This window comes from Choloepus didactylus, chromosome 20 (genome assembly GCF_015220235.1).
Source record: "Choloepus didactylus isolate mChoDid1 chromosome 20, mChoDid1.pri, whole genome shotgun sequence".
Taxonomy (NCBI): Eukaryota; Metazoa; Chordata; class Mammalia; order Pilosa; family Megalonychidae; genus Choloepus; species Choloepus didactylus.
The window spans coordinates 23,378,347-23,395,928 of NC_051326.1; the positions used below are offsets into that span (position 1 = coordinate 23,378,347).

At 38.5% G+C, this 17,582-nt stretch overlaps 1 protein-coding gene across 8 annotated transcripts in view; it reads left to right on the forward strand.

Annotated features, from left to right (window-relative positions):
* Positions 1-17,582, forward strand: part of CSGALNACT1 (chondroitin sulfate N-acetylgalactosaminyltransferase 1) — a 369,285-nt gene that overhangs the window by 167,465 nt on the left and 184,238 nt on the right. For 7 of the 8 annotated variants that reach the window (XM_037812685.1, XM_037812686.1, XM_037812683.1 and 4 more), the window contains exon 2: positions 16,173-16,269. The gene's annotated coding sequence lies outside the window, so the exon portion shown is untranslated. Of the gene's footprint in view, positions 1-15,834; positions 15,854-16,172; positions 16,270-17,582 lie in introns of those variants that run through there. The other variant, XM_037812688.1, reaches the window with a different exon arrangement.

The following is a 17,582-nucleotide window of genomic DNA, read 5'->3' on the forward strand; positions in this document are numbered from 1 at the left end:
TTCCATGCCTAGATGCCTCTCAAACCTGTCCCGTGTCCTGCAACCTCTTCTTTGGGTCAGGCCCTCTGACAGTTTCATTGGGTCGCTGCTGGAACCTTCTGGTTGGTCTCCACACCTTCATTTATCCCCCCTCCAGCCCAGCCTCACTACCTCAGAAAGTGCATTTGAAAACACAGATATGACCAATTCAGTTACTTGCTTAAATTCCTTTAGTGGCAGCATTGCCTTTAGGACATGGTTCCTTCACTTAGTGGAGGTTCCCAGCTTTCTCTATCACTTCACTCTCTTCCATTTTGCCACAGGCATCTTTTTTGTGTCTGGTTAGCCTAATCTGATGAGATGTTCCTTCCCTCTACTCCTTTAGCACTCGCACATGCCTTGTCATAGCCTGTGGCATTTTTGTTGTTGTTGTTTTAATTCAGTTTTATTGAGGTATATTCACATACCATATGATCTTCCATGGTGTACAATCAGCTGTTCACAGTACCATCGTATAGTTGTGCATTCATCACCCCAATCTATTTTTGAACATTTTGCTTATACCAGAAAGAATCAGAATCAGAATAAAAAATAAAAATTAAAAAACACCCAAATCATACCCCCCCATCCCACCCTATTTTTCATTTAGTTTTTGTTCCCATTTATCTACTTATCCATCCATACACTGGATAATGGGAGTGTGATCCACAATGTTTTCACAGTCACACTGTCACCCTTTGTAAGCTACATTGTTATACAGTCGTCTTCAGGAGTCAATGCTACTGGATTGGAGTTTGGTAGTTTCAGGTATTTACTTCTAGCTATTACAATACAATAAATCCTAAAAAGTGTTATCTATATAGTGCATAAGAATGTCCACCAGAGTGACCTGTCGACTCCATTTGAAATCTCTCAGCCACTGAAGCTTCATTTCGTTTCATTTCACATCCCCCTTTTGGTCAAGAAGATGTTCTCAATCCCACGATGCCGGGTCCAGATTCATCCCCGGGAGTCATATCCTGCATTGCCAGGGAGATTTACACCCCTGGGAGTCAGGTCCCACGTAGGAGGGAGGGCAGCGAGATTACCTGCTAAGGTGGCTTAGTTAGAGAGAGTGGGCCACATCTGAGCAACAAAGAGGCACTCAGGGGGAGACTCTTAGGCACAATTATAAGCAGGTTTAGCCTCTCCTTTGCAGTAACAAGCTTCATAAGGGCAAGTCCCATGATAGAGGGCTCAGCATGTCAAGCCGTCAATCCCCAGTGTTTGTGAGAACATAAGCAACAATCCAGGTGAGGAAGTCCAATACCTCTGCATCCTCCCCCAGCTCCTCAGAGGGGAGCCTGTGGCATTTTGAATTTTGGATAGTGGAGAAACAGAAGAGTAACCTGCCTGTGAGCTTCTTGAGGTCACTGTCTGTGTCCTCATCACAGAGCTTGACATTTGGGAGGCATTCAGTAAGTTTCTGTTGAATGAACGAAAGAGGAGAGATTTGCCTGCTCAAACACCTGCCTCCACTCCATGAAAAATTTCTCTTCTCCTTTTAGAGGTAAAGGGTTTAGTGTGGAAGGAAATGGATGGTGATGATAATTATGTTAGGTAAATCCAGCAGGAAAGAGAAATTCAGAAGACACTCAGAGATATTGCTGTGCTGGATGAGAACTTGGGTGTCGCGTCACTTCTCTGGACTACAGTTTCTAGGAAAATGGGAAGTTGGAAGCTGATTGCTAAGTTTCTTTTAGGTCTAGTTACACCGACTTTATAGTCACATTTCATAGCCTTCAGTATTATAATTTTTTTGGTTATATATTGTGCAGAAATATAGAACTTCCTGAAAGATCTGAAATCTGATTATTTCCTAATCATGACAGCAAGTTCAAATCTCATTTTAAGCATATTAACCATTTAGGACATAGGGATCTAATGGCTTTTATTGAGTCCCTCTTTTAAAAGGTTATTTCTTCAAGATGTGAGATAAACTGTGAGTTAATATAAATCATATAATTTTATTTTAACATATCCTGACATGTCAAAATATACAAATCAAAATGAATGTAAATTTATTCAGTGAAGTTACCCTATGAGGCTATTCCCATGAGACTGCCTTTGCTTAAAATATTTTGGGAACTTCTTATTCAGAATTGTCTTAGGGCACTTGGAACATTCTTTTTGCTAAATGATGGCCAATCTGTGTCTCTTTAGGACTGATTTGTGAATAAAGCAGGTGATTGAACTGTATTTTGTTTTATTTGTATATTAGTTTACTTTCTCTGATTAAAAAAGAAATATATGTTTGGTAAGCAAAGAATAAAGAAGAAAATTAAAATAGTCTATATTCCAGATAAACAGTAATCAGTCCTTGGAAGAAAACAATAAAAATCATGGGGTTTTAGAGGCTGAAAGTGTTACTGAGGTCCAGACTTCTTATCCAATACAAAAAGTCTTTTCTGTGACTGTGTCAATGCCCTAGGACTTAATTTGTCTGTGTCTGGATCCTTGAATTCATTTAAAGAAATTAAGTGCTCTCATGATATCTTCCCATTTACATTTATTTTGGACTTCAGGCTCTCTCTCTCTCTCTTTTTAAATAGGGAAATGTGGCATAAAGAAGTAACTAAAGATTTCTGCTAATTTAACCAACCACAGCATTATTTTGATATGGTTTTTCTAGGTTAAAAAAAAAATCTCATATACATATTTTATTTGAGATAAATTGAGACCCTACAGATTGAGATTCTACTGTTTACGCCTTGTATCTTGCCTCTTTTACTTAGTGTTATATAATGAGTACATTCCCATGTCATTAGATATATTTTAAAATCTGATTTGTAATGGTTGCATTTTATTTCCTCATACAGATCCATACTATATTGACCATTTTTCATTGTTCTCTTATGAGCAGAATATGGAATGTCTATTTGTTGGTATCCTCAGTAATAGAAATATTATAATTAAAACATTTGCCAATTTAATAAGTTAAACTATCTCATAAACATTGCATTTTTATTATTAGTGAGGTTGAGATGTTTCATATATTCTTTGTCCTGTTAAAAGTTCCTTTGCCTCAAATTCTGCTTTGTTGGATAGAAATATTACCATCCAAGCTTTCTTTGCATTTGTGTTTTCTCGATACATATTGCTTCTCTTTTTATTTTTAATTTCTGAGTCATCTGTTTTTGGGTCTGTCTTATAAACAGTTATATTGTTGGATGTTGAAAATTCTTAGTTTACGTTAGGGATGTTTAAATCACTCATATTTGTTGTCATAACTGATTGGTTTGATCTTTGGTCAGATTTTTTTTTTTTTTTTAAATTCTGTGTTTTATGCTTCTTGCAAGTCTCTGTTGCTTTTACTATATAGATTATATTTTGTTTTCTTTCTAGTGATTTCAAAGGCACACATCTGTTTTTTATTTTTGGGGGTGCCAATTTTTTAGTTTTAAAAATAAAGATAAAAATAAAATTGGCTTATTCATTTGACTCAGATTAACTCTGAAGGTTACTAAAAAAGAGGGGTTTCAAAAGAAGTCATGAACAGTGGAGCTGTTCTAGTTTGCTAGGCTGCCACAAGCAGATACCATAAAATGGGTTGGCTTTTAACAGTGGGAATTCATTAAAAGCTTACAGTTCTGAGGTCGTGATAATATCCAAATCAAGGCATCATCAAAATCATGCTTTCTTCCTGTTCTAGTTTGCTAATGCTGCAGAATGCAAAACACCAGAGATGGATAGATTTTTACAAAATGGGGGTTTATTTTGCTACACAGTTACAGTCTAAGGCCACAAAGCATCCAAGGTAACACCTCAGCAATCGGGTACCTTCACCGGAGGATGGCCAATGGCATCCGGAAAACCTCTGCTAGCTAGGAAGGCAGCTGGCGTCTGCTCCAAAGCTCCGGCCTCAAAACGGCTTTCTCTCAGGACATTCCTCTCTAGCAAGCTTGCTCCTCTTCAACACATCACTCCCAGCTGCACTCCGTTTCCTCTCCTTGAGCCAGCTCATTTATATGGCTCCACTGATCAAGGCCCACCCTGAATGGGTGGGGCCATGCCTCCATGGGAGTATCCCACCAGAGTCACCACCCACAGCTGGGTGGGGCACATCTCCATGCAAACAACCTAATCCAAACAGTCCAACTTAATCCCCACTATTATGCTTGCCCCACAAGATTGCATCAAAGAATATGGCTTTTTCTGGGGGACATAATACATTCAAACCGGCACACTTCCTAAAGACTGGCTGCCAGTTATCCTGGACTCCTCTGCAACATGGCAAGGCACGTGACAACATCTGCTGGTCTATTCTTTTTCTTCTGGCTTTTTTACTTTCAGCTTCTGGCTTCTGTGGCTTTTTATCCCTTTGTCTTGATTTCATTCTCTTTTAAAGGACTCTAGTAAGAGGATTAAGACCACTCTGAATGAGGTGAGTCATATCTTAAGATCCTACTCACTAGAGGCTAAGTCAACTTATAATTGTGCCTAAGAGTCAACCCCAGATAACCTCTTTTGTTGCTCAGATGTGGCCTCTCTCCAAGCCAACATGGCAGGTGAACTCACTGCCTTCCCCACTATGTGGGACATGACTCCCAGGGGTATAAGTCTCCCTGGCAAAATGGGACATGACTCCCGGGGATGAATCTGAACCCAGCATCATGGGATTGAGAAAAACTTCTTGACTAAAACAGGGAAGAGAAATGAAACAAAATAAAGTTTCAGTAGCTGAGAGATTTTAAATGGAGATGAGAGGTCATTCTGGAGGTTCTTCTTATGCATTATATAGATATCCCTTTTTAGTTTTTAGTGTATTAGAATAGCTACAAAGAAATACCTGAAACTGTTGAACTGCAATCCAGTAACCTGGATTCTTGAAGACAATTGTATAACTAAATAGCTTATATGGTGTGACTGCATGATTGTGAAAAACTTAAGGTTCACACTCCCTTTATCCAGTGTATGGACAGATGAGTAGAAAAATGAGGACAAAAAGTAAATGAATAATAGGGGAGGATGTGGGGTATGGGATGTTTTGGGTATTCTTTTTTACTTTTATTCTTATTCTTATTTTTATTTTTATTTTTTGGAGTAATGAAAATGTTCAAAAATTAATTTTGGTGTTGAATACACAACTGTATGATGATACTGTGGAAACTGATTGTACACTTTGGATGATTGTAGGTTATGTGACTATATCTCAATAAAATTCCATTAAAAAAGATCCTACTCACTAAAAGATCCTACTTACAATGGGTCTACACCCATGGAAATGGATTAATTTTAAGAATATACTTTTCTGGGACACACCCAGCTTCAAACCATCACAGGAGCATTCTTAGAATAAGTATCCATCCTCCCAAGTAGAATGTTCTGAAGGGCAAAACTCATTTGATTTAGAAGTACTGATATTACTGTGTAAAAAAAATAGTATTTTAACTGTGCTCCCTTTCTCTGTTATGTACCTCTGCCTGCGTCTTTAATACACAAGGTGTGTAGGGCAACCGGCCAATGGCCGCCAAAGGCAGCATAGTATGGCAGGAACAGCTCTGAATTACCAGATCCTGGATAAGTCTTTTTCTTTTTGGGCCTCAGTTTTCACATCTGTAAGTTTAAGAGGTTGGAACAAATAACCTCTGAGGTCACTGCTATATTCAGTGTTCTATGACTAAGCATGAGTTTATTAAGCTCCTGTTTGCATGGCTTTAGTACCAGGCCCCATATGGAATGAGAAATACAAAACCAATCTGTGTGATAATAAAGGATGAAAGAAAAAGGAAAGAAACTGGAAAGATGTGTAAAGGTTGTGATTATGAGGCAGGATGGTATAATGGATAATCCACAGGCAGTAGATGGTTCTAAGTTTGAATCTTGACTACATCACATATCAACCTTGGACTTTTGTGCACATTATTTAACCTTTTGAGGTTTGGTTTTCTTAGTAAAAATAAAATTTGTAATATCTACTTTATGGAGCAGTCAGGGTTATTGAATAAGTTATAAGGCACATAAAGCACCCAGCTTGTGGTAGGTGATTAATAAATATTTCTAAAAGGAGGCATGTGACAGTTTCAAAGAACTAAAAGGCTTTACATCATTATTTTGAAATCATCCCCAAATAAATAAAACCCACAAAACCCAGGGTTAAAAAGACCATGAGGAAAAATCGAGGCTCATATTTTGCTGGTGACGTTGGTAATATCTCTGTTGGAGAGCTACCTGGCAATTTATAATAAAAGTCACATAGCTGAATATGGTCTTTAAATTGTTATTCCCACTTTTTCAGATTGTATTCTGAGGAAATACTCAAAAATCAAAACCAAAATTTACCTGTTTAAAAATGTTTGACTGCTTTTAATAACCTGTGGAAACAACTAGTTGAGAAGATGGTTAATTAAATGCTGTTTTAGCAATACAATGGAATCGCTCCATTTAAATAATAGATATATGGATTAAGTAGCTATGTGGAGAAGTCAAGCAAAAAATTAGAAAATAGTGTGCATATAGTAAATGCAACCACAGCAAACCTATGTCTGTGGGATGATTAAGGTTGGGAGTAAATTTTGTGAACCTGGTTTTGTATGGGAAAGGGGTGATCAACTTTTTTTTATTTTTGGTTGATTACAGTATTAATGATTGCTAAAGGAGTCAATAAAAATAAAGTAAAATATATTTTATATTCTGAGATATAACAGGTTGTCTATGAAAATAGTGTAGAAAATGTAGAGTAAAAATGTAGAGCAGATATATAGGTTAGAATTACAGAAAAATTGACATTATTGTCCTCATAATTTTTAAGTTTTCTTCGCCAACATATTGTGAAAGTAGTTATCACACTTGAGAAATGTCTTTCCCAGAATAATTTTCAATTCAGTTAAAAACTCCCAAATATGGAGATGAAAATTCATGAGAGAAGTTGTTCTTAAAGATACCAAGTTTCCTGTCAGCTGCTTTTTTTTCCACCTGCCTTTCCTCCTTTCTTTTCTTTTATGATAAAGGAGATTTTATAGATGCTAGATGGTTTACAACCGTCTTATTTAGTTGCTCTTATTTTTTGTGTCACCCAAAAGGGTCACAAAAATCCATCCATTTAAGAGAGAAAATGATGTGTTTTTTACTGCAAAGTGAGAATAGTCATTTTAGAGAACCAATAGGAGTGGAAATCAATGGAATCGGGCAACTATGGTCACAACATACTAAGTACTTTTGATCATCTCAGATGTCAGAAACTAGGTGGGGAAAGTGGAATGAGCTGCTGGGTGGTGGGGAGCCTCCTTCTCACAATCTGGGACCCCGAGGCAACTCTATAGTGTTTGTGAAGTGAAAATGATTGTTTGTGTGCATAGAACATGGCGGTCCCAGGTTGGGAGACCTTCCTTCCTTCCTTTGTTCTGGGACTTCCCTTAGAAGCGTCCCTGTGAATAGAGTGACGTCAGGAAATAACGAGAAATCCTTGCCATGTGGGAGGGGTCCATGTATTTCAGGGGGCAGAGAAAGCTTTGGATCTAAAATATGTTGGTGTCATGGAGAATTTTTGATCCAAGTTACAAAATGCAGGGAGTATTATGAAAAGAAAAAAAAAAGAAAAAAAAAAAAAAGACCGACAGAGTCACAGAGTTGGAAGGATTCTTAGAAACCAACTGGTCCAAACTGCTAATTTTACTAAAGAGGAAACAGACCCAAGGAGGAGAAACAGCTTGCCCAAGTTTACAGTTATCCGTAAAGACATGGCCCAAACCAATTCTGCTCATTTCTGGCTATTATTTTTTCTGTTAAACTTTGCTGCACTTTCACCTACTCTTCCACCATTACTTCACTACTGACCTTTTTGTGCTGTTCCCAAGCAAAAGATTCACTTTCAGACTTGGAAATGTAGCTATTTAATGCACAAAGAGTCTTTTTAAGCCTTCAGGGTATGAGTTAGCAAATCTGATATATGGCTGGTTCCAGAATGTTGTTTGTCTGGCAGAGCGAGAGAAAGTTAATTTCTAGAGCTTGCTTCTGGAATCAGACCACCTGTGTGTGTATCCCAGGTCCACACTCACTAGGTGGATGATGCTAAGTCATTTGACCTCTGAACTTTGGTTTCCTCATCGTAAAATGGGGGATCATAATAGTGCCCATCTCTGGGTGTCCTGTGAGGATTAGATGGGATAAACCATTAGATTGGGGTCTGGTTTATAGTACATGCTCAGAAAATGTTAGCTATTGTTAATTACTATTCTGAGGGTAGTTAGAACTATTTCAAAAATCTTAAGGACATGAGAACTGTATATTTTTTGGAGGTGGTGGTGGTGGTGTAAGGGGTTGTTTAGGCAGTCCTGGGGGGATCAGAAAGACTTTTCTGGGATTTCAAGACCTTTTGAGTTTCTAGCAATCAGAAATCTTTCTTTGGTAGTCTTTTCTTTTATGTGTCTGGTGTAGCTTATCTTTTCTGTAGCTTTTTATCCAGCTGGTATCTTAATCACTCAGAATTTTAGCTATTCCTTTTTTTTTTTTCTAGATCTTTGTTCCTTGTTTTTGTCTCTACTCAATACTTTAAGTTTTATTAAGGTATAACTGAGATATATATAGTATACTGCACATATTTAAAGTATACAATTTGATTAGTTTTGGCATATGTATAATGTATACATGAAATAATCACCAAAATCAAGATAATGAACATACATCACTGGAAAAGGCTCCTTGTGTCTTTGGTAATCCCTCCCTCCTACCCCTCCCTAACCCCCACCCTGTCCCCAGGCAATCACTGATTTGCTAGAGTTTTATATAAATGGAATCATATGGTATGTACTCTATTTGTCTGGCTTTTTTCACTTGGCATAATTATCCATGTTGACATGTGTACCAATAGTTGATTCCTTTTTATTGCTGAGTAGTTCAGTGATTTTCTCTTTGTTCACTCTTCACCCTTACCTTGCTTAACTGGCAATTATGTAGAATGAAAATACATTTTAATGATATAAATACATATGTTAATTATACATATGTATTTCTCATTCTTATTTTTCTTTTTGTTGCTATCCAGCATACATAGTAAATAGAACCCAATAATTATTGTAGTTTCCTTGAGAGTAACATCCATTTACATTTTGTACACACTCACACCGACATACATATATTTAAAATTTTTTATTTTGAAATAATTTCAAATGTATAGGACAGTTGCAAAAATAAGACAAACTCCATACAAAGGAATCTGACATACTCCTACTCCCCCCAGATACCGCAATCCATCATTTTAACATTTTGCCACCTTTGTCCTATCCTCTGTCTATCTATCTAATCTATCTATCTATCTATCTATCTATCTTCTGAACATTTGAGAGCAGTTTGCACACATCATAGTCTTTGATGCATAATACTTCCAGACAAAGATATTCACTTATGTAATAAACTGCGTTATCAAGTTCAAAAAATTTAATGTTGATATAAAGCTTACATTCTATATTCCAATTTTTTCTTATCTCCCAGTAATTTTAGCCTTTTGTTTTCCCATCCAGTTCATGCATTGTATTTAATTGTTATATACACAAATATTTTAAAATGATTTCTACAAGCAATATTACTATATATTTATTTGAACCTTGACATTAAGATTTTCTCCTGTTTTCCTGGCTCTTAATATAGAAAAGCATCCTTTCATTGGCCTAGCTCAATAGATTGACTGAATAAATTCAATTATATAAATATTTACATCATGTTTTCCTTTTCATGGTGAAACATTTACTCTCTTACAGTCTTTATTTGAAAATGTGGCCAGTATGTTCTCAATTTCCTTGCAGCTGGAGCATAACATGGAATAAACTAAAAAATTGATACAGCAAAAGTAATACATTTTCAAGATAATGAAGATCATTTGGGAGGCGAGTCCATTTTTGCAATGTCTTTTTCATCATCAGGGTGTCTTTTAACTATTGACGTTCCTGTATCTTGCAAGAAGATAAAAATTACCATTGAAAACACTGGTTCATGGTTGGTGAAAGATTTAATTTCTTCATCTATCCCAGTGACACTACCATACACTATGAATACTATAGAAAAAGTACCAGTGCCAGAAGTGTGGAGTTTGGGCAGTATAGAAGGCAAATTTAGCCAGAGGGAGTGGTAAAGAAGCCAGAGAAAACAAACTTTACACACTTTGCATCTCAAACTTATGTTCTGGGCAGTTTTCCTGAGTGCTCCCTTTGCCTGAGATGCCTGGGAATGCAATAATTTAAAAACTGAGCCAGAAATGGACATGTATACACTGATTTTAAAGATGCTACAAGGGTTCTAGTAGCAAATAGATTTGTATGTGGAACAATAAAAAGTAAGTGTGGTTTTTGTACTGGAAGGTAACTTGGAGGTTATCTGGTCCAGACTTCTATTTTACAGGTGACTGCCCAAGGTCATGCAACTGCTTAAAGGCAGAACTGGCACTAGACCTGGGAATTCTGAACCTGTGTCCTCTCAATGTTGCTACTTCCTCAGTTTGTAAGGGTTGGAATGTATAATTTGTTCTCTTTGAGCTGTGTATTAGCACTTACCTTATGAAATGGAAGGACAATTGTACAAGACATCATTAAATAGCATGATTTCAGGAACTCTTTCTTGTTTGGCGGCTGTATTTTATAACTGTTGGGAACATCCTTGTTGCCTTGGACACGGCATCCTTAATGAGTCATTCTGGATCATTTTGTCTCCATTGGGGGTGAGTTTCCTTTGTTGAATGGATGGTTGTGCTTCTCCAAGTTTTGGCCAGTGAGCTAGGATGGCCACAGTGGGAGATGACGCTTGGTTAAAGGACAAATCTGTGGTTTTATTTGCTTGCCTAATTACTCTTCATCAATTAGCGTGGTAAAATCTTTATACTGAGCAAGGCCATAACTTTAGGACTTAGAAGAGCTTGTTCTTTTCTTAGCCACACTTCCCTGGTTTTAACATCTAGTCTATTCATGGTTCTGCATCTTCACCTCTCATCTGTGCATCATGTTCCATCTATAATATATCTTCTTGTACACAGTGAGCATGGGGAAGCAACAGACGAGATCATCCTCCCTCATTGGGAATCCCTGATTTAGTTCAACCCCTTTATTTTACAGATATGGAACCAGAGACTCCTGAAAGTTAAGGACTTGTCTGAAGTCTCATAGTAACCCAATTAAGATAAAATCCCAAGTCTTGTTCTGGACAGGATTGAGTGGAGCAGATCTCCCTGAAACACTGTTCATGCCTCATTAGCATCTGAAATGGTATCTAGCACCAGCTGAACAGCTGCAATAGCTAATAGGGGCAGGGTCGGCCCAGAAGGATTTATTGGGAGAGTGTGTCTAATAAAATGAACAATAGCATGTGAGTGTAACTGTGGCACTGCAGTCAGTGTGCTGGAAAATAGCTCTCTTTTACAGGAGTACATCTGTCTGTATCTTAACTGGTTTAGGAGAAAGACTGTGTTATTGGTCTCACAACCAATGGCAAAGAGAAGCAATTTAGTTTCTTTCCAAGGGAAGAGTTATAACTCTGATTCTCTCCAGTCCCAATTGTTCAGTCTTTATGCTCTAATAGCATATTATTTGTGTCTCTGTTTAGCACTTGAGGCATTTCATTCTTTATCAGTTTAGTGGTTTACATGTTGGCAGTAAGATGGATCAAACATGGAGTTCACAAGGCCCCGATGCCTGACAGGGGCAGTACTTGATAAGTCTTTGGAGCATAAGGAAGTTATCATTTGACGTACTATTTAAGGCAGTGATGGTACCATACATTTTAAAACAGACTTCAAATGATTAGGCAACATATTTTTTGTCTTGGTAGCCATGCTAGCTGTACTTGAGATTATCCCCATTCATCAGAGAGAAAAATTGAGGTAAGGAAAATAACGGGGACCTACTTAAGTGGAAGGATTAGGAATAAGAAACATTTATCTTTTCATTTAACCTGCTTCTGTACACATTAGCCCAGGACATAAAGATCCTGTTTTTTATTTCACAGAACAAGAGAAGACCACCCTTTCTTCTTTGGGGGGAGAAACTCGTGACTTTTAAAGTTGATTAGGCCCCAAAACATACCATTTTCAGTAAAATTATTTAATGTGGAAGGAATGTGGTTAAGAATTTAGTAACATGGGATTTGTAATGTGTAGCATCCAAGGGCATTCTCTTTTCTGAAGCATATTCTTGGGAAAGATGATAATTTTAGAAGTTGACTGTCAGTTCCTGACCCCATCCAGGCTCTGTCTTCCAGTTCCACCTCGATTTCCATTGGTTTATAAAATAATAACAAAAAGATTACCATCAAAATGAATATGTATATTCACATGTGCACAAACAAAATCTCACTGGAGAGCCTTAGCTGGCATGTGCATAGCCAGTCTCTTGGTGGTTTTTGTTATTTTAGGCGTGCTGATAGTGAAAGGGCTCTTCAGTTCTCCCTTCTTGTTTTTCACATTTCAGGAATCAATGTGTCTGACACACACAGAGTCTAGATGGACTAAAGATGTGAGGATTTAAATTTGTGAGGGTGAGGAAGCTTTGGAACTTAGGACAGCAGGATGGGTATTGTCATATCATTGAACCAATTGTGATTTCGAAGCTCTTTGGAAATTAAAATGCTGGGAACTTGCACTTAACTGTACATTGAATACAATGGGTAGCTTCCTAGATTGGTAAAATATTGATTTCAGTGTACTTATTTTCAACATTTTTGATTGCTCTTTTCAGTAAAAGGCTTTGGTAGTCTTCTTTTAACCTGATTAAAAGCTGACTTATTTATGGGGTACTGCTAATTAATGTATGTCAGGCTCTGTTACTGAGGGGCAAGGGTGGGTCAGACTTCCTGACCTTTAGAATTCCACTGGGAAACTTCCAAAGTCCAAGGGCTGTCAAAGTATATGAGTTTTCCATGGATATTTTCCCAGCCACTCTTACTCACATCCTGCCTTCTCTTGCCCACTTTGTACTATAAGTAAAACTGGTGAAATCACTTATGTTCTTCCATAATCTTCATTCTCTATGAAACTATCAAAAACACACTGAATGCGAGGTGTTAATAATAAGATGGTATGTGGGAACTCTGCGTTTTATGCATGATTTTTCTGTAAACCCATAACTTCTCTAATAAAAACAAACAAACAAGCAAACAAAACACATGCACTGGGCATCAGATGACAGGGGAGGGGACTCAAGCCTGGAAATAGGTATTTAGACTGAGGGATGGCATCGAGGACTGTTTTCTGAATTGGACAAAGCTAGGTACTGTATCTCCTTTATGTACCTGCAGTTGTCTCCTGGATATAGTTTTTATTTTTAGTGCATTCTTATTGTCTATTTCTTTGATACTCAGGAAGACTTGTCCAAGAGTGTGTTTTTGTCACTGTGATTTATTTGATGGGTGAGGAATACAGGAGATAAGCAGTGGGGCTATTTCCCAAGGCCTCAATGCCAGCTTTTTGGTGCTGACAGCGTATCTGCTTTAATGCAGCTACCTGCCTAGAAACTGCATATTCACTATTAAAGGAACCACACATGCAGACTAGTACTTGTAGGTAAAGCAGTGTTGCATAGTGGAAAGAGTGAAGGTTGTTTTCCTTTTTCTTTTTAGAGCTTGGGCTTTGAAGTCAGAGAAATATGGCTTTACCATGTACTAACTTGGCAGGTTTCTTAACATCTTTGAGCCTCATTTTCCCTATTTGCAAAATGGGGCCATTAACACATATGTCCATAGCACTGTGGTGGGGCTTGAATGCCGTGTGCTAGCACAGTGTGTACGGCACATCAGAGGTGTGCAGTTTTCTTCTGATAGTGATGTGTCCAGCTGAGCTCACCCCTTCTCCTTAGCAGACCTGCGGTTCACTTTCAGTAATTTTCCGTGCTACCTCCTCCCCTTCCACCCTGACCTCTAAGGGGGTCCCGCCAGTGACTCCACCTTCCTGTCTCTTTCCTTTTCCATTACTGATTTGAAATGACTCTCCTCTGGGGGAACGTGATTCTTGTAACTGCTAAGGAGACATGAATTTCCCGGAGCTCAGAAGCAGAGTTTTAATTAATTCTTTTGCTAACAAAAGAGGGAGGAGCTGTGCCATCCTGCGTCTCTTAACCTGAAGTTTGGCAATGCAAGTCCCAGGAATTTAGGGGCCAGATGAAGGTAGATTATTATGTGTGGATGAAAAATCTGTGAACGTTTCTCTTCAGGTTGCTGCAGTGAGGAGTACAAATTAGATTATTAGCAATCATATGGAGGTATGAGCCTATGCTCTGTTTGGTTTCATTAATAAAACAAGTGTGGTTTTGGATGATATGGATTTTTCTCCCTTAGGTGACAAAGAATACTTATTAAGGATATCGATAAAGACCGTGTCAGTGATTCAGCCACCAAAGCTGCCCACTGCATGCTAAGAGACAGAAAAGAAAATTCGAGGGGTTGAAAATGTGAGATTGGAAGCCAAATTATAAAGTCATTTCAACTCTTGGCCCGCAGGCTCTGTAGTAACATTATTTGTTGCCAAGGATGGAAAACAACTCAGATTCAGGTCCAAGTGATTATTCCACACTGGCACTGCTGCCCTGCTGCCAACTGCAATTCCATTTAGACATAGATTAATTAGCCAGGCTGAGATGGAGGTGGATTGTAAGAGCAAAGGCGATGGCTGCACAGCTCTGCAGTCGCTACTCTCTGTAGAGAGCACCACGTTGGGCCGGAAAGATTCAGCCCCAGGCGGAATGGCTGCCTGCTTTAACTGGAGTGAGAGTGTGTGGATAGAAAATGGACTCTTAACTTTTAGAGTCATACGTCTTACACTTCTACTGACTTTGTTAATGTCAGTGCAGCATAGAAAAACCTACAGGCTCAGGCGAACAAAGAAACAAAATATGACAGATAAACTGTTTATCAGGGGCAGTCCCCGGGAAGAACACGACGGAGAGCAGTCTGCAGACCTGAGTGCCTGGTGTTCTTTATTCCTGCATGTGAAATGGGAGCAATAATATTGTTTTCTCATTACTTGAACTGTAAAGACAGGATAAAGATCATAAAAAGTCTTATCAGCACCTTTTTTTTTTAACAGAAAGGGCTTCCTCTTTTTCCAGAATATTCCTCCCCCCACCCTTGATTTCAATGGTGGTGCTCATACCTCTTTTCCATGCTGCTTTGATCTTAGGTGGCATATCCCTCTCCTCCATTTAAATTTCTCAAAGGCAGGGATGGTGTGGGGCCGCGGGTTGAGCCCCCCACCGTGCCTCACTCCGAGTAAAATGAGAGGGGGGCGGTCAGTGGGGAAGTGGCAGGGGGCTGGCTGTTTCCTGCCGTGCACGGCCGTGGCCGCGTCTCCACCAGCAGGATACACACACCCAGGCTTTCCCCCTCTGCCGTGTTCCTGGAGAGGTGGCCCTGCTGGAGCAGCACGTAATGAACGGAGCGGGCCCAGCGCGCGGGCCTTGGGGCCCCCGAGGCCGCCCAGCAGCTGTCCGAGAGCCGCGGGCTCGGCTCCAGCCATCCCCGGGCGGCGAAGCCGCGAGCAGATGGAAACGCTGTGCTCCGCCGGGCCTGCCGCTATTAACGACTCTGCGCGCTGTTCCGGCTGCACAGTGGGGTCTTTGATGCTGCATCAGAAGGAGCCGGGTTTTCTTGGCTGCCTTCAACCGTTTCGAAGCTTGTGGATTCTTTCTTTCCCTCGGGGCAAACTTCTATGAGGATTTTCTATTTTTTAACCTTTCATTCCATGGAACTATATTTTTAAAAAGTGGTGGCGCTGAACGCGGTCCTCTCAGAGGCGGGCAACACGTTAACTCCTGACCCCAAGCTGAAGCCCAAGCGCGCCTTCGGGGGCTGCTAGAGCAGCAGAAGCGAGGCAGAGAGTTAGGGACGCAGCACGTCGGCGGGCTGTGCGCTTCTCTCTCGCGAGGTCGGCTTTTTGTTTTTTCTTTTTCCTGGGAAAGTGATTCTGCTTTGCTTTTCAAACACTCCAGCATGGCTTTCAGCCATTTATTTTAAACCTTGATTGTGCTTTTACAAATATTTTTCATTTTACTCATTAAAATATGGAGGGGGAAATAACATCCTGCTTTGAGGGGGGTGGGTTATATTAAGATAAGTTCTATTTTATATCCTAAATGATTTAAAATTTTACCATATTGTAATTATTGCCTAAATTTTAGACTTGGAAATTTACAGGGGTTACCTCCCGATTTTAATTAATTAATTAATTAATTTTTGTATTTTAGATTCCTTAACATTTCAAGAAGAGAAGCCAAAGTGATTTTTTTACCCAGTGGAGGAATAATGTAGCTCCATCCTGACTATGTTTTCTGACACCTCCAGGTAAGTGAGTCTTTGAATCATAAATTCCTTAAGAAACATGCCTTTGTATGGTATGAGTTGTATTTATCATTCTGGATGTGTTTGAAATGTGTTAAATTTCATTTTACTTGCAATAGTTTGATTAATAGCAAGTTATTATTTCAAGATAGAAATACCTTTTAAAAGTAATACAATTATTTGGCTACTTTGAATCCTTTTATTCGCTTTTTTCAAGCCTGCCTGTAATCTACCTTTACCTTGACCAACTTTTTCAGAATTTATCTTTTCTCAAAGTGGCCAGTGACTTAAACCAATAATGTAGTTAAGAGAGTTACATACTTCTTTTTAAAAAATGTTCACTTCAATAGGTAAATTTGTTCTTCCTTTGGAAGTTACAGAATATTAAGCTTTCTAAAGATTCAGCTTGTGATAAAATCGGTACCATACTTTTGACCATGCTACAAAATCATTGTTTAAATAAAATGGTTTAGAAAATTGAAGAATGATTATTATTTCTTTTATTTACTCATTCTTTCTTTCTTTATTAAAACTGATAACATCTTAGGGGTAGGCTTTCTAGAACTCTTTGAGAATAGTTTCCTAATGGATTATATGGTTGGTTTTACTCTGGGGCAAATGTAAATTTCTGCAACATTGTTATAGTTCTGATCTTGTAACCAGTAATTTTGAGTTTCTCGTCAATAAGATATTTTATTTCATCTGGTAAGACTAAGGGGGGGTCATTAACTTGAGATGCAAAAGTATGAAATGGAAAGTTGCATATCTGGTTCCTGTCTTCAACAGAGCAAACTTTTTTAGTTTTCTCTAGAAATGATTCAGTGGACATAGGAGAGAAGACAGGTAAGTTGGGCTCAGTATATGCATCTCTTCAAGACCCACTCGCCATCCCTCTTCATTTCATAAATTTCTATAGAGGTTTTGTTTATGAATTTGAATTTTTTATCTTTACTTCTGTAAGACTGATTCAGATAAAGGAGTGTAAGTCGAAAGCATTTGCTTTGATTCTGCATTAATGAACTACCTTGTACTAAAACAACAGTGTGTGTGGAGTTTAAAAGGGATTCTATTTGAGTTACTAATGGTAGAAAATAAAAACAACCTTGGTCAAAAGTTAATACACACAAACATAACTCAGGAATAATTCCTCACCAGTTCTTTTCTTAGTATAAGTAAAGTGGCTAAGAGGCCCAAGTGATTCAGGGCCAACTTGAAGGGCATATGTAATTATTCTGATCTTGGGTCTTGTGATGCTTAATGTTTTTGAGAATGATTTAGACGATGCAGAAGAGAACAATGTCATTGGAACATCATGT